This window comes from Gopherus evgoodei, chromosome 10 (genome assembly GCF_007399415.2).
Source record: "Gopherus evgoodei ecotype Sinaloan lineage chromosome 10, rGopEvg1_v1.p, whole genome shotgun sequence".
In the NCBI taxonomy this organism is placed as follows: Eukaryota; Metazoa; Chordata; order Testudines; family Testudinidae; genus Gopherus; species Gopherus evgoodei.
In genome coordinates this window covers 17,377,333-17,396,787 of record NC_044331.1, presented here as the reverse complement: position 1 = coordinate 17,396,787, position 19,455 = coordinate 17,377,333, and the positions used below count along the sequence as shown (strand labels likewise).

The 19,455-nt window shown below is 41.6% G+C and overlaps 1 long non-coding RNA gene across 1 annotated transcript; it reads right to left on the bottom strand.

Annotated features, from left to right (window-relative positions):
* Positions 1 to 500: 500 nt before the first annotated feature.
* Positions 501 to 14,226, bottom strand: LOC115659241. Its single transcript, XR_004002491.1, has 3 exons — positions 14,098 to 14,226; positions 4,017 to 4,020; positions 501 to 511 (listed from the first exon to the last, which is right to left on the bottom strand). It is a non-coding gene; the product is annotated as an uncharacterized LOC115659241 (long non-coding RNA).
* Between the last annotated feature and the right edge of the window lie 5,229 nt (positions 14,227 to 19,455).

Here is a 19,455-nt window from a genome sequence, read left to right as displayed (position 1 = left end):
ATTGCAACCTAAATGAGTTTGTCTTTTCCATCTTAGTACATATTACATCAGTAAGATGCCCAGCTTAATCTTACTGATCAATGGTGAGGTTGTTTGCATGAACACGTGTAAAGAAACCCATTCATAAGTTTGTGCACGATGATGTACTGTTTAGAATTTCAAAGGCCGTGCTGTCAATTGCAAACTCACTATTAAAATAACAATAAATAGAAAAGCCCATAGTGATAGCACTCTAGAAGAATCTCCAATAACTGGTATAGGCATTAGGTTAAATCATTTACAGGACTGAGCAAGGCCCTCATGGCTTGGTTTCTGGGAGGTACACATACTGACCCTAGCAAGGTCTGTCCGCAGGCCTTAGTACCAGGCCAGCCTCTACAAGTTCACCTGGAAATCAGCCTTCCCCAGCACATCTCATTTTACCTAAACCTCTCCTCCTGCTCCTTACCTTTTAGGCTTTGTAGGAGGATTCAACTCCCTGTTATGGCTGTATTGCCTTCTCTATGGCTCTCTTTAGGTACTGACTTTGTGTCTCAGCAGACTTTTAATGAGGCTTTCAGATAGGCTACTGCAACTGTCTTTAAGAGTCTTCAAGGAAGTAAGAGTCTAGAATTATTCTTGCTAATATGCGTTAGCAAGGAAACCCTATTTTCCTACTTACCTGTGATTATTGACACAATTTGCGCTTATTCTGCACTCCTACTGCCCATTTGGGGAAGGGAGGTAGATGTTACCAGATTAAGGTACTCTTGGCTCCCTGAAAGCCCTTTGTGATGATTGGGTGAGCCTTCCTCCTGGCCCTCCCAAGAGTTTACTGAGCCATCCCTGAAGAGCCCAAGTGGGTGGGTGTCATCTGTTCTTAGCAAGGAGTGGGAACAGGGATTCCAGCGTCCCAAAGATATCTATTGATAAGTGTCAGAGTTACCGAGCCTAAGGTTCGGTGGAGTATTTGCCAAGAGAAAGGACTGGTGAATGCAATTCAAACAGAATTCACCATTGTGTGTCTGAGCAGATCCTCACATTCACTAAAAGTCCTGATTCCAGGTGACTTTAGGTTCTATGTGAATGTTTTTCACCATCACAATATCTCTGTAGGTCAGCCACTACGATGAAAGACTATCATACATTTGAACAGGTCTGAATTTCCATTCAGGAGGGAAGGAATTTGTACACAAAGCCCATCCAGCAACACATTAGTGTGTGCCAAAGGTATATGAATGGATTCAGGGTGATCAATGACTTGGTGTTGCCTGGAGTGGCTGATTACTCCAGGTCCATTTATAAATCATTGTTTAAGCAATAGCCATTTTCAGGAAGGTTTGGATCTTAAAACAATTAGGTGAATGTTTCTAGAATAATGCACTGCCACGACAATTTTGCACTGCGCTCTTGAGACTATGATATTCAGTTCTTGCTGGAAGAAGCCTCAGTCTATGCAGGCACTAGAACTGATATTCTGAAAGACATTAAATGAGCAGTAGAAGAGGGTCAGGTTATTCCATTAATTATTCTGTCTCACAGACTAACAGCTAGTCCCTGTTCAGAATGATTCAGACATTTTATATGAGCCACATGGTTGGTATCTAGATATTCAGTTACAAGATTCTGAAATAAAGTTGTTAACCCCAGGTTTCAAACTCTATTGTGTGTTTGGTTTTACAGCATTCCACTCCCTCTTCCATTGCTCAGCTTCTTCCTTTCGGTTTAGTAACTGAGCAACTTTGGAAGGGGCCCTGTGCTTCTGTAACTTAAAAGTGCACGCACACAAAGATGGAGGCAGAATGATTCAACTAGTGGCACTCTTGCCTCTGAGCAATGGCTATCAGTCTCTCACAAGCACCTGGCTCACATCCTATAGCAATACCACAGTGCAGGGCTCTGACTGGCCTGTTAGGGTATGTCTGTACTGCATGCAGTTAGAATCCCGTGGCTGGTCTGTACCAGCTGAGTTGGACTTGCAGAACTTGGACTAAGGGGCTGTTTATGGATGTGCAGGCTCAGGCTGCAGCCTGAGCTCTAGGACCCACCCATGTCACAGGGTTCTAAAATCGGGGCTCCATCTCGACCCTGTGTGTCTACACCACAACTGAACAACTTTTTAGCTGAGCCCTGTGAGTCCAAGTCAGCTGGCACGGGCCAGCCACAGGTTTTTAATTGCAGTGTAGACATATCCTAAGTAGTGCTGTTCTTCGGAGGAGACCTTAGCTGAGGTCCCTTCCTCCCATTTTTGGTGGAGTGTGAAGCTACAGCAATATTTCTCAGAGTGGAGTATAATCCCATTGTTCTAGCTAACATCCCCCCTTTCATCAATAGAAGGTTTTAATGATCAAAGATCTTTGTGAGCCACCCCGAGTGCATAATAGCTGCCACCTTTGCCTGGTTGAACACTGTACTACTAAGCTAGGGCTAAATTCTGCCCTCAGTTGTAGCCTTACAAACTCAGTAATAAAGAAAAACTTTCACATTTTTTTAATTGGAAAACCATTGAAGTCAGTGGGGTTACATGGGTGTGCTGGGGGCAAAATTGCACCCCCAGTGTTTTACACGGTTTGTAAAGTAATGTGAAATGCAATGTAAAAGAACATCTTAAAAGAACAATCTAAACTGTCATCTTCTAAACTACCAGGCTTTGCTGCATCTCTTTCATTTTCAGGATTTGTTGTTGTGACATTTCAAGAGTTCTGTCTAACAAAGAGATGCTTGAGCCTATTACTTTTCAATGAGGCAAGGAGGTGAAAGTGGAAATTAGCCCCATACAATACTTTTCCATACTTCCCCTAAGAGACCAAATGATAGACTATAATGTAGCAGCATTAGCTGAGGGATGGACTGGCAGGCGCTGTTGCTTGACATGACGCGACAGCTGGCAGGCTGTTTGTGTGAAGAGACTGCTGTCTACCATACTGACCAATATTGTCTCATTGTTTACTTGTACAGTAACGCCTCACTTTAAGTCGTCCCAGTTAATGTTGTGTTGTTGTTACGTTGCTGATCAATTAGGGAACATGCTCATTTAAAGTTGTGCAATGCTCCACTCTTACGTTGTTTGGCTGCCTGCATTCTCCACAGCTGGCAGCCTCCCTACACCCCCCACTCCTCACAGAGCCTCCCGCCTACCGGCAAACCCCATGGATCAGCGCCTTCCCCCTCCTACCCCACCTTCTGCCCACAGAAATCAGCTGGTTTGCGGCATTTTGGGGGCAGGAGGGAGGAGCAAGGACTCAGCGCGCAGACTCCCCCTCCCTCCCCTGTCTCCTGAACGCCACAAGCCAGCTGATTGCCCTGGGCAGGAGGCGGAGGGGGGGGGAGGAGGATCCTGTGCGCCGAGTCCTAACTCCTTCCCTCTCCCTCCTGCCCCATAAACACCACAAGCCAGCTGATTGCCCGAGGAAGGGGGAAGGAGCAAGAACTTGGCACGCCTCCCCTCTCCCTCCCCTGCCTCATGCCAGCAGCAATCAGCTGGCTTGTGGTGTTTAGAAGGGGTGGGAAAGTGCGAGGATGCAGCATGGGAAGGGAGAGGAGGTGATGGGGAGAAGAGGCAGGCCAAGGATGGAGGATTGGGGGAAAAGGGGGAGTGGGTGGGCTGAGGGTTGAGCACTCCCCCACCACCCCTGGTGCTTGCAGAGTAGGGGAAGCTGCTGCCGCTGAGCAATGTGCTTCTCCTGCCTACAGCACCTTCAGCCTCCTTACCTGCTTTGTTGGCTCCAGTGCCAGTGGGCTGTGCCTGTGTAGGGTAAGGCAGGGACACCTCCCAACTATAGTGTAGTACTGTATGTTTGTAAACACACAGCACATGCACACTACTCCCCCTCCAGCATAGTATTAAATTGCTTCTTTAAAAATTGTTTTAAAAACTTATACCTGTATTAAATTGCTTGTTTAAAATTGTTTAAAATGTATATAATGCCTTTTGTCTGGCAAAAAAAAAAAATATCCCGCCCCTATTTACATTAATTCTTATGGGGAAATTGGATTTGCTTAACCTCATTTCACTTAAAGTCGCATTTTTCAGGAACATAACTACAGCGCTAAGTGAGGAGTTACTGTACTCACCTGTCTGTCTGTATCCATTCATCTGTTGTCTCTTGTCTTATACTTGGATGGTAAGCAACCTGGGGCAGGGACCATCTTTTTGTTCTGTGTTTGTACAGGGCCTAATACAGTGGGATCAGATCTATGACTAGGGCCCTTAGGCTTTGTGGTAATACAAATAAAAAATTATGATGTTCATTGATAACCATACTTATGCCTCCAGAAAAGCAGTATGGTTTGACACTGAATCAACCAGAACTTCTCTTATTGAAGAAAGAAAAAGGTTGAGGGAGACAGCCACCTAAAATCTAACAGTTTTCTAACTGGAGTTGAAAAATGTCAGTAGTTTGCTTAGGGATTTGTTCCTTTCCTTTTTGCAACTACCATTGAATAAGAAGTGTTCCTGTCTTGTCCCACTCAGTATTTTCTGTTGGATACGATTTGGCATTAATTTTTTAAGACTCAAGTTTGCTTCCTATGTTGTGTGCACAGTTGATGGTACCAACATGTTTTTTGTGTGCATAGCCTGGCTTTGCATATGCATGCGAGGCTTCTGGGCACTACTCCTGAATTGTGGGCACTGCTCCTGCTCCTAAATTAAATTAAAAATTCTGCAACAAAATATTAAGAATTCTGCACTGTGACAAAGTTCCTCCTTTACCTTGGTGGGTCCTGTGCTTATTGGCAGATTTGCTTACCTCAGTGATCTTTCCCTCTGGTGGAACCCACAGTCTGGGTCAACTCCTCCTGTGTCTGATTATGCTTGATTGTCTGATAATTCCTCAGTCCTCCAGTAGCATACCCCCTCAGTCTCAGCTCTTTGCGCCTCTTGCTCCCAGCTCCTCACACATGCTTCCTCTCCTCTGGCTCCTCCCCACCTGACTGGAGTGAGCTCCTTTTTAAACCCAGGTGCCCTGATTAGCCTGCCTTGATTGGCTGCAGGTGTTCTTAGTAATGTAGCTATCTCCACTGCATTCTAGAAAGATCTTAATTGGCCCCAGGTTCCGTGATTAACCTGGAGCAACTGCCATTTGGTTATCTTGGTCCTAGGGATTTGTTTAGCCTGGGGCTAACATATCTGTTCCTCAGTACTTTACTGTAGCCATCTGGCCTTGCCCCATCACAGCACACAATATTTTAAAATTCTGCAAAATTCTGCATATTTTGTCAAAATAACACAATACAATCATACCCATTTCAATTATTTTTGGTTGTTTATTTCAAAATACCTGTCAGCTAGTATGTCTATAACAATACAGACAACAAAAAAGATTCAGAAAATTTTTTTTTGACAAATAGATTCCTTACTAGGCATATTGATACAGAACTCTGAGTAATAATTCATTTAAGCTACAATACAGAACCATATTTCCTGCAAAGCAGTTCAAAGGCTGTGGTGAGTCAGGTAAAGCTGAAGGAGAGGAAAATTAATTGCTAGGAAGGAGCCTGGGTGTGAACTTGGAGGGTTATTGGGTATAGGTGGGAAAAGATGGGACAGTTTTTTGAGGGGAGCGTGGAGGGACTTCTAGGGAGCTTCACCCATGCAGACCTTGGCTGACCCCTAGCCTCTCCCATTCAGTCAGACATGTGTCCCTCCACCCCCACTCAGACATCCACTCCTCCATCCCATGGCCCTGCACCACCTCCCCATCTCCATGTGTCTCTGTGCCCCCACTCAGACACCCTCTGTCCCTTTGTAGCTCTGCACCCTCTCCCGCATCACCATCTGGCCCTGTACCTCCACTCCCATTCAGCTCCTGCCCTAGTCTGTCTTCCCCAGCACTCTACACTGTCTGTCTCCCCACAGCCCCTGTCTCCTGACCTGGCCCGCTGCAAAGAAGGCTCTACAGGCTCTTTCTCTTCCCAAGCTGGCTGGGAGCTGCTGCTGTGTTCTATTGCCACATTGCCATCTTGTGGGCAAAAGTTGGAACTGCAGCAATTTTTCAGCAGAAGCTTTTTTTCTGACCCCCAAATTAAAGATGTGTGGCTCATTAATTATGCATGCACACGGTGGCACAGAATTCCCCCAAGAGTAGTGGGAATTCAGCTGCTTGATCTGAGCAATGAAATTGATGTCTGCATATAGGATGGCTGCATGCAGTTGGTTGCCACAAGTACTCCTCGTTCTTTTTGCTGAGTAAAGTAGGTGTACAAAATCCAAGGTCAGGGCTGATAACTTGACCTTGAGTGTCAAAAATATCATATATTTTTGTATTGTCTTGCAGTAGCATCCGAAGGCCTCAGTGAGGCCCCTGTTTTACTAGACACTACGGACACATACAGTAAAAAAAGACAGCATTTGCCCCAAAGAGCTTGCCATCTACACATGTGACAGAGACAATAGATTGAGAGAAACAGACAAGAAGGACAATAACTTTAATAGAACAAGTTTTTGAAAATAACTATTAAGGACCTCTCTCTGTCTCTTGATCTAGGTTCTTTAAATGGCTTAATTAGCTTTTAAATACCAAAATAATCATAACTTTCTCTCTTTCTTTCCCCCATAGTAGGAATAAATATATTCTTTGGATTATTCAGAGAAGGGTTTGGCTTTCTGTTTTGCTTTAAATTAAGCACATTTTGAGGGAGATACATGTGAAGAAATGAATCTTATGTTTTAGTTCTGAAAGTGAGACGTTCTGGGGTCATTTTTCTCTCCTGTGATATTTAATTCCACAGCTTCCATCCAGCTCCTGAGAAAGCTCTATCTCATATGCTCATAGGTCAACAGATTCATTTTTCATTTATTGGTTAGGAGTTTCATTTTCCCAATGGGATTTAAATGTTGTGGGAAGTCAGAGCCAGGAAGCTTTAAGGCAAAATTTTCAAAAGTGTGCAAGGGACCTTTGAAGCCCATTGAAAACTAATAGGACTAGACATCAAAGTCACTTAGACACTATTGAAAAATTTGCCCTTGGTTTTAAAACAATTATGTCTACTATTCTAAAAGAACTGTGTACAGGCAATATTGTTCTGTAGTAATAGTGCCACCTGCAAGCGTATGTCTAAAAATATTAAGCTGGAATTATGGGCTAGCAGAAGTGATCTGTAACATTGGTGCATGAGCAAGACTCACATCTTTGGGTAGAATTGTGATTCAAAAATTTTTGTTATAGTACAAAAGTAATGGCTGTACATGTACAAGGTGAACTACTACAATCTTATTTTTTTTTTAAATGAGATCATGGGGCATGACAGTGTTTTTTTCCCCCACTCTATATTCTAGTCTGAATTATTTTCCCTTAAATTTCATCAGCTATTGTTCATTTGTTTGTTTTCCCCATACAGATGTAAAGGGTGGTGCAGAATACTGATATTAGACTAACTTTAATATCTACCCTTAAGCTACACTATTGTGAAATCCAGTGGGTGCTGTTTAAGTACATTTTTTACAAGTAGGTGTGTATTTATGGAATGAGAGAGTGTTTTTAATAAAAATATTACCTAATAGCTGGGGTACTTCAGGTTAATACATCTGGAGTTACCCCTTCAGAATCAGCAATCAGCTTTTTGAATCCTATTTTAATTCAAGGTTTTCATTAGCAGGTATAAAATGCTGTCAGGTTTATTGACCTCTTAGCAGAGGGATTTTTTTGTATAATAGTGGGTTATAATCTTTTCTCATATTCTAATTTTGGTTCTTTTTTCTAAATAATAGCAAAATAATAACACACTACACGTTTATAGCACCTCGTCAACTTGGGGCCTGATCCAAACCCCTTTGAAATCCGTGGAAAAACTCCATTTTGCTTCAGTGACCTTTGGATAATGCCATTCTTCGGGGCATAAAAAAATGCAGACTTCTTTTGACCTCTCACTACTACATCCTTAAATCTGGAAAAATAGAAAATTGGTTTATAAATCTTAGCAATGGATCTAAGATTAAAAGAAAACAAAACAAAAACCCAGAAGACCCAAAATACTAGAGGACATAGTCTGGCAGGATGTACTACAGGTAATAGTAAAATGTGAAAAATATGTCAAACCAGATCAACTGCTACTAAAGCTACATCTAGATTAGCAATTGTACATGTGTCCATATCTGTGACTGTGCCATAACCCTCCTATTGTCCACATCTGAACCCACGAGCATGTGCCTGAAGGTGAGTAGAGGACAAGAAAACTAGCATGCCTGCATGGTGTGGATAAGTACCAGTGTGTGGTGTGGCCAGGGATAAGAGGTGTGTACTAGGTCTTGAGTTTCAATAGTCCTCCACCCCTATTCCCACAGTGCATTGACCCTTTTCTTCCTGAGCCTTACCCAATCTATAAAGGTCTCTGTCCACCTGTTTTCACTGGTAGTAGTGTAGAGTTGCCAGGCATCCAGTTCTCTACCAGAATGCCCCATCAAAAAGGGACCCTGGGAGCTCCAGTCAGCACCACCGACCTGGCTATTAAAATTCTGGTCAGTGGCGCAGTGGGGACCCAGGGCTAAGGCAGGCTCCCTACCTGCCCTGGCTCCTCACAGCTCCCAGAAGCAGCCGCCAGGTCTCTGCAGCCCCTAGGTGCTGGGGTGGCCAGAGAATGGGAGGTTCCATGCACTACCCCCACCCTGAGTTCTGACTCTGCAGCTCCTATTGGCTGGGAACCACTACCAATGGGAGTTGTGTGGGGCCATGGCTGCAGGCGCAAAGGTAGTGCGCACTGCCTGGCCGCACCTCTGCCTAGATCTGCAGGGACCTGGCAGCTGCTTTCTCGGAGCCACGGTAAGCACTGCCAGGACCCCTCCACACAGACCCCATACCCCAACCTCTGGCCCAGCCTGGTGTCCCCTCTCACACCCCAAACCCCTCATCCCTGCCCTCACCCCCCCTGCACTCCAACCCCCTGGCCCAGCCCGGAGTTCCCTCCTGCACCCCAAACCTCTCACCCTGGCACCAGCCAGAGCCCTCACTCCCCACAAACACCCCTGCCCCAGCCTGGTGTCCCCTCCCACACCCCAAACCCCTCATCCCCAGCCTCATCCCCCCACACCTCAACCCCCTTCTCAATCCTGGAGTCCTCTCCTGCACCCAAACCCCTCATCCCTGGCCCCAGAGCACATACCCCCTCCTGTACCCCAACCCACTATCCCAGCCCTGTGAAAGCGAGTGAGGGTGGGGAAGAGTGAGCAATGGGGGGCGGGATGGAGCGAGAGGGGCAGGGACTCGGAGAAGGGCAGCTCGGGTGTTCAGTTTTGTGTGATTCGAAAGTTGGCAACTCTACAGTAGTGAGCTATGCTGACCACATCAGAACGGCTTACTCTTGCAGTCTTTTGATCAATACAGGCGAACATAGCTCCTGTTCCAAGAGCTGTCGCCAGGTACCACTGCCACCTGCAGCTGCTGATCAGCGTGCGGTCAGAGTACTCTGTTCTTCATGACTTTGCCTGGAACAGCAGGAACATTCACCTGTGTTGGAAAGTTTCAGAGAGGCTAGTGTAGCTGTCTTTTGACATATCAGAAAGTTCTACCCATATTCCATCTAGCAACACTGCATAACATCTGCCCCATGATCAGGAGCAGAACCACATCATCATCCCATTTCTCCATCTAGTTTGGCAGGGGGAGAATATGATCTGGAACTGCCATCCCTAGATGTTTGAAGGCAGGAGACTGTACCAACCCCCCCCTGCAAAGCGATTCCTAGAAGACCTCCCTGTGAATCACAGAATCCAAGGATACCATCCCTGAAATGGTACAGCTAATATTATGTAACAAGAGCAGCAGTGTGGGTACACGTGTATGGTGGGTACACCCATGTCCAGCACAGCATATGTGGACACTTGGCACAGGTATTTGGAACATGCACAAGCATGTACTGGCCCAGCAACCACATATGCATGCCAATGTAGGAACTAAGGATATCATTTATAATATGGTCAAAAATGCATGACAGAATCCTAAATTCATAGGAGGGATCTGAAATGTATTACAAATCAACTAGGTGAATATACTGTAAATGAAAGATACAAAACTATTAACATTTGGATGAAATTTCTTAGCCAAGTATATTCACACCTTTTACAACACAAGTTATTTATAAAAGAATAAAAATTTCTTTCAGTGTTTGACTGAAATGTTGCATCCTGAATGCTGATTCCACAGCTGCTCTAAAATTCATCTACATTGACTTTTTCATCAGATTTTTTTCTGCATATAAAAACCAAAGACATTTTATCTTTAATTTGAGACCGTATGGAGTAACTGAACAGCTATAAATGGGAATCTTGGCATGGTGATCATGCCCATGACTTAAGGGTCAAAATATCATAGCAGGAAGGCTTGAAACATTCAAATCTTGGCAGCGTAACATCTTGTCACATTTATAAAGATAGTCCCGAGAACGGCAACTTGGGGGTGAGGAAGGAGGCCAATGATAAAAGCAATTCATCCTCTGTCTGGGTCTCCAACTTCAAACAACTCCATGCTTTTATAACCTGTGAAAATTGGGAGTACTACTTACACTCAAACCTTTTCATCTGGCAATGATTATTTTTAATGTACTCTATAGAAATTCTGAGTTTTATTAAAAAGACAGAAGACAGTTATTTCTAAAGAGGAAATAGCAATAAAAAAATGTACATCTCCTGTTTTGTGTAACATAGGCCTATTTTACTACCTTGTGTGTTTTCTTTCTTTTTTGTCTCCATTATAATTACAATTAGTAGTAACTGGAGTTTAACCAAAGCTGAACCTTCTTGCAGTTTCAGACAAACAAGAATTTTCAGTCATATTGCAGAATGGTTTTTCTTAGGCTGGGCAAAATAATATACAAGATCAGCATCAAGACTCTTCATTATAATAAGAAAAAAGAGCCATCACCTTATTCCACAGGTGTCCTGTCACTATAAATTTACTGCAAAGGTCTCTGTTTCCAGACAGTTTTGCCTTTGTATTTACTATCATAAGATTATACAGAACAGCTACTATCACTGCTGTGCTGGTATAAGCTTAGAAAAAGGTTAACGATGCATTCAGCTTGGTTGAATAAAGCATTATGTTCTTATGTTCTTGTCCAAGGTTCATGAAGTTCCAGAAGTTCCCCTGTAGACTGCTCCTTTGTTGTAAACTTTATGCACAGCCCATTGGTTTGTTACAAAGAGGTGGAATAATAATAATAATCAGTAATAAACCTGGCCCACACAATGTTACTGGTTGAGCCATCAAAATCAAAATCATGTAGCCATGGAAACTGCTGAGACACCATGAGCTCACTAGGAACAGGGTCCCTTTCTTGATCTTTCCGATTAGAATGGTGCTGCCCTTGTTCAAGTTAGTGAAAGGAAATGAGAAAATATATTTTCTTGAGTGTGTCTGGAATTCATTGAACAGCAGAATACTGCAAGCAGCATTTGTGTGGTTGGTCTTTTCTTCCAAAAGTGTGTGGAGTATGGAGCGATCCTCAGGCTGAATCTCAGGAAGAGATGGGGGGAGAGGAAAAGTGTTTAGAATCAAACATCTACAGTATGACTTGTTCAGGTTTCCGCAATGCAAAAATATTTTGTTGCTTACATTTTCTTCCCTAACTACTGACTTTTATTACATATTCATGACGTTCCCAGACCTAACTAATTTGGAGAGCATTTTATTTACATGGAAAATAATAAGTTCTCTCAGCTCAACTGAAAATGCCAGTGCTCACAATTATTGTGCTTCTCCAGAGTTTGGTGCAAAATTGTTTTTATAGGGAGAAATCTTCCTCCGTGTCCTTATTTCAGGCAGCACTGTTAAAACAGCTCCGGAGGTTAAGCTTTCAATGGCTGTGACACTATACAAACTCCACACTGGGCAGGAAAGAGCTTCTGAGCTGCTATGAACTCAGTCAGCCTTGGCCTGCTACACCTGCAATAGGTGTCAGGCTTGGAGGGAGGGGTTACCAGGCAAGAGCACAGCTCAGTTAGGGCTGTTTGGGAAGGAAAGCAGATCTCTTGCTGTCACTCTGTGAGATGTATGACTGAGGCCAGGAACTGCTTGAGACACTGCTGCCTGTCAGAGGCTCTCTGAGGTAAGGTAGGTCTGACACTTGACTATCTTTTGATTTGAAACCAGTGACTTGGCTGTGGAGACATGTGGCTAACCGTGGTGCCCTGAGTGAAGGGGGTGATGCCAATCCTCCCCCTTTTTTTATTTCTTTACACCTGAGCAAAGACTCAGTAGTGGTTTGTCTCAAGCCTAAAAGTGACCCAGCTCATGTTGGCCTTTACTTCAAAAAAAAAAAAATCATCTCATGATGATCATAATCCTGCCAATAATCAACCTGCTGGCATGGAGCCGAAAGAGGGGGTGCACCCTGCGCCAGACTAACTCCTGGGAGCTGGAGAATGCTGGCCAATCAGCACCCCTCTTCCCAAGCTGGCCAATAGGTGCCAGAGACTCCCAGGGGGACAAACCATTTATATCCCTTGGCAAGTGTCTCCCTCCCTTGCTGCTGGGACTATCACCCTTTTACCACCTGCCCCATCAATTTCCCCCAGCTGCTGATGTGGTGGTGGTGGTGGCGTATGTAGTTATCTCAATATTTGTATTCACATTATTACTGTTTTTACCTTTTTTAGCATGTCATTAAGAAAAACACTAATAAGTACCATAAAAAATCATCAAAGGCTTTAAAATATATGGTCCTGATCATGAAAACATTTATACACAGTCTTAACTTTAAATATGTAAGGAGTCTGTCTGACTTCAGTTACAATTTTTGGTGATTTTTTTTTCTGATTGACTTCAGAAAAAGTCAAGCATGTACATTAGTATTTGCTGCATTGGGGTCTCTGTTACTTATTTGCTTTCGATCCCCTTTTGTACTCTTAAATCTAGAAAGTTAAATTACCTTTTTTCCCCACCTACAGATTCAGATAGTTAATAAGATATAAAGGCCCCAGCCATCCCAGGCCCCATCCTTGCAAACACAAATGCACATGAGTAACTCCACACATGTGAATAGTCCCACTGGGACAATATTGAAGGAAGTGACTGTGGAATTTGGGCCTGTATGTGGATGTCATAAGTTCTTCTGTTTCACCTCTTCACTCTGTGATGTAGTTTCCTCTTGAAGTCTCATATTCCCCAGCTATGCTAGTTCTTTCAAGGCTGTAAGTACTAAACCAATGACAGCCTCCAAAGGTTTTAGAAGGGAGATGCATGATCAGCTTCCTTATACTATTACAGTATTTATTTGTATCATATAATGTTTTGATAGCAAACTTCACCATAGTTTGTTTTTTAAAATAAAGGTTTTGGGTTTTTTTTCCTTTATCTCTCTTTCTTTTGTATCATAGTTTTCCTTAGCCTCTTTGGGATTTCCTTGGGCATTTTTTATTATGGGATATTTAGGGCTGTCAAGCGATTAAAAAAATTAATTGTGATTAATCTCACGGTTAAACAATAATAGAATACCTTTTATTTAAATATTTTTGGATGTTTTCTACATTTTCAAATATATTGATTTCAACACAGAATACAAAGTGTACAGTGCTCACTTTATATTATTTTTATTTCAAATATTTGCACTGTAAAAAACAAAATAAATCATATTTTTCAATTCACCTAATACAAATACCATAGTGCAATCGCTTTATCATGAAAGTTGAACTTACAATTGTAGAATTATGTACAAAAAAAAACTGCATTCAAAAATAAAACAATGTAAAACTTTAGAATTTACAAGTCCAATCAGTTCTACTTCAGCCAGACAAAACAAGTTTAGTTACAAGAAGCAGCAGATAATGCTGCCCACTTCTTGTTCATAATGTCACCTGAACGTGAGAACAGGCATTCACATGGCACTTTTGTAGCCGGTGTTGCAAGATATTTACAGGCCAGATGTACTAAAAATTCATATGTCCCTTCATGCTTCAATCACCATTCCAGAGGACATGTCCATGCTGCTGATGAGTTCTGCTCGATAATGATCCAAAGCAATGCGAACCAGTGCATGTTCATATCCATCATCTGAGTCAGATCCCACCAGTAGAAGGCTGATTTTCTTTTTTTGGTGGTTCAGGTTCTGTAGTTTCCGCATTGGAGTGTTGCTCTTTTAAAACTTCTGAAAGCATGCTCCACACCTTATCCCTCTCAGATTTTGAACAGCACTTCAGAGTCTTAAACCTTGGGTCGAGTGCTGTAGCTGTTTTTAGAAATTTCACGTTGGTACCTTCTTCGTGCTTTGTCAAATCTGCTGTGAAAGTGTTCTTAAAACTAACATGCTGAGTCATCATCCAAGTCTGCTATAACATGAAATATATGGCAGAATACAGGTGAAATAGAGAAGGGGACATACAATTCTCCCCCAAGAAGTTCAGTCACACATTTAATTAATTAGTTATTTTTTTGATGAGCATCATCTGCATGGAAGCATGTCCTCTGGAATGGTGGCCAAAGCATGAAGGGGCATACTGATGTTTAGCATATCTTGCAATGGCAGCTACGAACATGCCATGCAAATGCCTGTTCTCACTTTCCTGTGACATTATTTAAAAAAAAAAAAGCAGCAGTATCTCATGTAAATGTAAACAAAATTGTCTTAGCAATTGGCTGAACAAGAAGTAGGACCGAGTGGACTTGAAGTCTCTAAAGTTTTACAGTTTTATTTTTGAATGCAGTTATGTAACAAAAAAAATCGACATTTGTAAGTTACATTGTCACAATAAAGAGATTGCACTACAGTACTTGTAAGATAAATTGATAAATACTTTTTTTATCATTTTTACAGTGCAAATATTGGAAATAAAAATAATATAAAGTGACCACTGTACACTTTGTATTCTGGTTTGTAATAGAAATCAATATATTTGAAAATGTAGAAAAACATCCACAAATATTTAATACATTTCAATTGGAATTCTATTGTTTAACAGTGCGATTAATTTTTTTTAATAATGATTAATTTTTTGAGTTAATCGCGAGTTAACTGCAATTAATCGACAGCCCTAATAATATTTAATTAAATTTCTAAGAGATTTTATTAAATCTATAGTTCCATAGGAGCTAACAATAGAATCATACTAAATATTTATAAATAGATCCAAAAGGGAAAATATTTTTGGAGGGAAAAAACAGGATCTAGGTGTGTAGAAGACTTTGACTCACTCAGTTTATTTTAATATTGCATCAGTCAAGCAGTACCAGCTAAGATTTTCAGTTTCATTTAATCCTTTCATTATTTATTTTAAATAGCTGTGGGACTATCCTCTCAAATCATGTGCCAATTGTTTTGCATATCAAGTCATATTTTGCTTTTCATATCCAAACTGTTTAGTGTTTGAATCTTTGTTGTTGTACCTTTCCCCTCTTCAGCACTGATTTAAGTGTTGCATAATGAATATATTCATCTGCTAGAGAGCATTTTATTGCATTTCTACAGCCTAAAAACATCTAAGAATGGGGGGGGGGGTTTGGTTTATTTTTTGGAAATGTGTGAAAAACATTCTCTCAAAAAATTAAATACTTAGAGTTTGTTGTACATGTTTTTACAAAGGATATTTTTACAGTTTGAATATATCACTGAAAATGGAGGGATGTGTGTGGGGGGGAAGGTAATAAAAAAGATAAGTGCTTTATTTTAGTGGCATAATTGGGAGTGACACACCCACTTTTAAAAAATATTAAGGGAAACTGCCCGCAGCTAAAGTGCATAGAAAACTGCCCTTACATCTAGGATGGCTGTTTCCATTCCCCCCGCTGCCCCTGAAGTCACAAAAATATTAGAGACACCGAGTCAGTCTGTCAAGCAAGAAATGGTCTATTTTGATACTACTGTATTAGCTGATTCCTGTTCATTCAACCCAGAGAAGCACTATCACTTGTATTCTGTTGTGTTTGCACATATTCCTCTTTAGGTATTCAAATAAAATCTAAACACATGAAATTTGCATTGCTGTAAATATATTTTTGCATGAAACCACCCAATGATAGAGAAAGTAATTGATCCTGAAATTAGATTTCAAATACAACTTATTAAAATAAGTCTCTTGAAAAATCTTTTAAAAAAATAAATAAAATCCTATCAGTAGGACATCGAAATAACCACACTCAAGTCTGGTCAGCTTAAGAATGCTGCCTCCAGCAACTCTATTGTATGCCACATTTCATCTCTTTTGAATTTTACTTCAATTAAATGCTTCATTTCCTAACACAGATACACTATGTCTATAATCATATAATCTATAACATTAAGCAATTTTTAATTTAAATAAATTCGGATACATTTTCTATACTACCAGGGTTTCAATTTTTCCTTCCTTTTTAAAAATCAGATTTGTGGCTCTTTTGGAGAAAATGGAGCTAATATAATGGAAGTTTTCCAGACTCTTTCTGATTTATTATTTAATTAGTCATTTAGGGCCAGATTGCAAACTTCTTACAACCACTAGCATGATGAGTCCCATTGACTTCCGTTGGTCTGCTCATGTAATTACTTGCTTATCAATGGAAGTAAGGGGTTCACAATATGGCCGATAGGATTATATGGAAATCCACTATGTCTGTTGCTAAATTTTTTTTAAAGGTATGAAACACTTGTAAGCAAGAGCAGTCTGAATAGTTAGACATGGTGTTGACATTCTGTATACTTTGCATGCCATGGAGGCTGGCTTCAAATTGATTCTGTATAAACTAGTTCAGAGACGAACATAGAGGAGGACTCTCCCAGATATACTCTTAAATAGAACCATTGGCTGCACACAAAAGAAACGAAAACAAACCACACACCCATACATAGGTGATGGGGAGAGGCAGCAGCTACAGAAGAGTTGCACGGCTGCTCCACGGTGCGCTTATGCATTGGGATAGGATTCTGTTCTTCCAGTTTATTTTCACACACCTACACTTACATGCTGATTTGATGTACTATTGGTGTATGATAGGTTTAAAAATCAGCTTGCCGGATCATTGTATAATCGCTATTGACACAATGGGGAAGCCCAAGAGGCAAAATATGACCCTTTACTGGGAGCTCCCATCAGTTTCTCCAATATCTGCAGCTCTCCCAGATCAGAATCCACTAGCCTGTGCACATCTTTCACTTTTGTATGATATAGCATGCCCACTCTATTTAACACATGCTTTTCAGTTTACATTTTGCAACATTTTCCCCCAACAAAAACAGTAACAGATCCATTTTTTGACCACCTTCCCTACTCTGCATGTTGTAATTTTCTTGAAACATGAAGCTAGAGATATTTTCCTAACATCGTTTGTCACCATTTCAAAAATCATCCTGGAGAGACAGCAAAGTGGCTTTGTGAGAGTGTTTCTGTAGCCCTAGACTGTGGTGTGAGAACAAATTGAACAGTTAATTTTAAAAAGGACTTATTTAGGTTGAACACATTGTTCCTGTAGATCTTCAGTGCTTGAATTCTGGGGCATTCTGTAGAGACCATTTAATAGAAAAAACATATGACCCAATGAGCAGACAGTCAGAGCAAGCTTTTAGATGGGGTTATCAGTCACCACCCAGGCGCATACTTGCATCTATACTTCAAAGCCAGCAGAACTTTTTTTTTTAAAGTTTCTGTAGGATACATGGCTCCTGTTCTCCTGCAAAAATCGTGTAGAACATTAATCACTTGCTACAAAGGAGATGGCTTTTGCATCAGTGGATGACATTAAGCATCAAGTAGCATTCTGGAAAGCAACAAGTCTATCTTTCCAAGAAACATCTGCTGCATGCGGAAGGCGTGCAATGAGTAAGTGTGGTTATAGTGAAATAACCCTATGGCTCTAGTTTGGTTTTACTTTTCAGTCCCTTTAAAAGTGAGATAATATTCCAAATAATACAATTTGTACAGGTTTTTGAGCTCCTTGGATGAAGTACAAAACGTAATTTTATCAAAAGAAATTTAAGATCCAGCAGAAATATATTATTTCCAAAAAGGGTACTATTTTAGATTAACAAAAGAATAATTTTAATATACATTGAATTTAAAAAAAAATACCCAGAACCCAATTTGTCATGAATGTTAATGTAAAATTAACTTTTGCCATTGCATTCATTCCATCCTCCCACTTAGTCTCTGGAGTTAGTTTTGACAGATATGTAGATTTATTTAAATGCTGTATCAGGAATCAAGTAATCCTTCTGACATAGCTTTTTAAATTAAAAACGTACATGTCCATGACCCACAATTGGGTCAGCCAGTGCTCATCAGGTGATGGAGGACACATTTGCTTTGTTCCCTGTCCACTATTTACAGACAAATGGCCTGATTCTTGTCCCTCTGGAAGCTAACTGGAAGATTTGCCTTTGACTTCAGTGGGAGCAGAATCTGACTCTATAAAAGGCCCATAGTGATATGTATTATTTAAGTTAAGTCTCAGACAGCAAAAGGATCTTGCTTTATTCTTACTATCTAACAGAACCCTTACGGCAGAGTTTCTTCCGTTAACCAAGGCCATCCAAGTCAGTGTTGTTGCACATGAGCAACTGAAGGCAGAATTTGGCTCATGCTGCATGAAGAAAGGTAAGGGACAGATAAGTAGCATTAACCAGAGCTGTTAGGCTCCAAACACATAATGGAAGAGTTGAAAATTCCCCTTTTCCACCCCCTCCCTTTTACTATGACACATGTTTTGACTCATGTTCTTTTTATCTCTCCAGCTTCCAGGGTTTGCCCATCATCTTCCTTCGTTACCTCACCTCGTCAAATTGAGACTGTATAAACAGGAGGGGTATAAATGGGGGTGGCTAGTGGTAGGGAAGGTGAGAGGGTTGGGGAGCTCAGATGAGAGGGGGTGATGAGCACACATGGGATGATTGACAGGTGGACTGCGAGAGAATAAGATAGGGTGCCTATCTGTCAGCCTCATGTTTTCCCCTTCTTTGTGTGCAGGATCTGGGGGGGTCCAAGACCCTCTTCCATTCTGCCCCCTTTAAGCTGGGATGTTGGGGTCCCTGCCTCCCTGGAGTGTCTGTGCCCCTCTCCCTGTTCTTCTATGTGAGCCTGGATCTGGGCCTGAGTGAAGGGTGTACTGAAAGTAATGCAAATTTAATCTGAAATCCAGAAAATAAATAGTGAAGATACACAACACCCCTGTGTCAGGTGGGGGACTGGCCAGAGTGAGGTGCTAGTTTGGAGGAGGGGAGGAGTGAGTGGGCCTGGAGAATGGCTGGGGAAACCTGGCTGAAGCAGGGGCAGGAGTCCCAGCTGAGGGTGGGTAGTAGGAGCAAGGGGCCCAGCTCAGCATGCAGCTTAGGCTACATAACGAAGGTAGTTTGTGGCCCTCCCTAAGATGCTGCCTGTGATATTTATTCACAGAAGCACTGGGCAGGAGACCAAAAGGGACAACTCTTACATGTTAATAGCTTCCACTGTGCCAACTAATGGCTTCGTGAGCTGGAAAAGGTGGGGGGAGGAGGAAGCTACATGTTGTAGGGGAGGGGTGGAGAAAGAGAGAGACTGCAGTCTTCTCTCATATATTTAAAGTTACTGTAACGACCATGTAATAA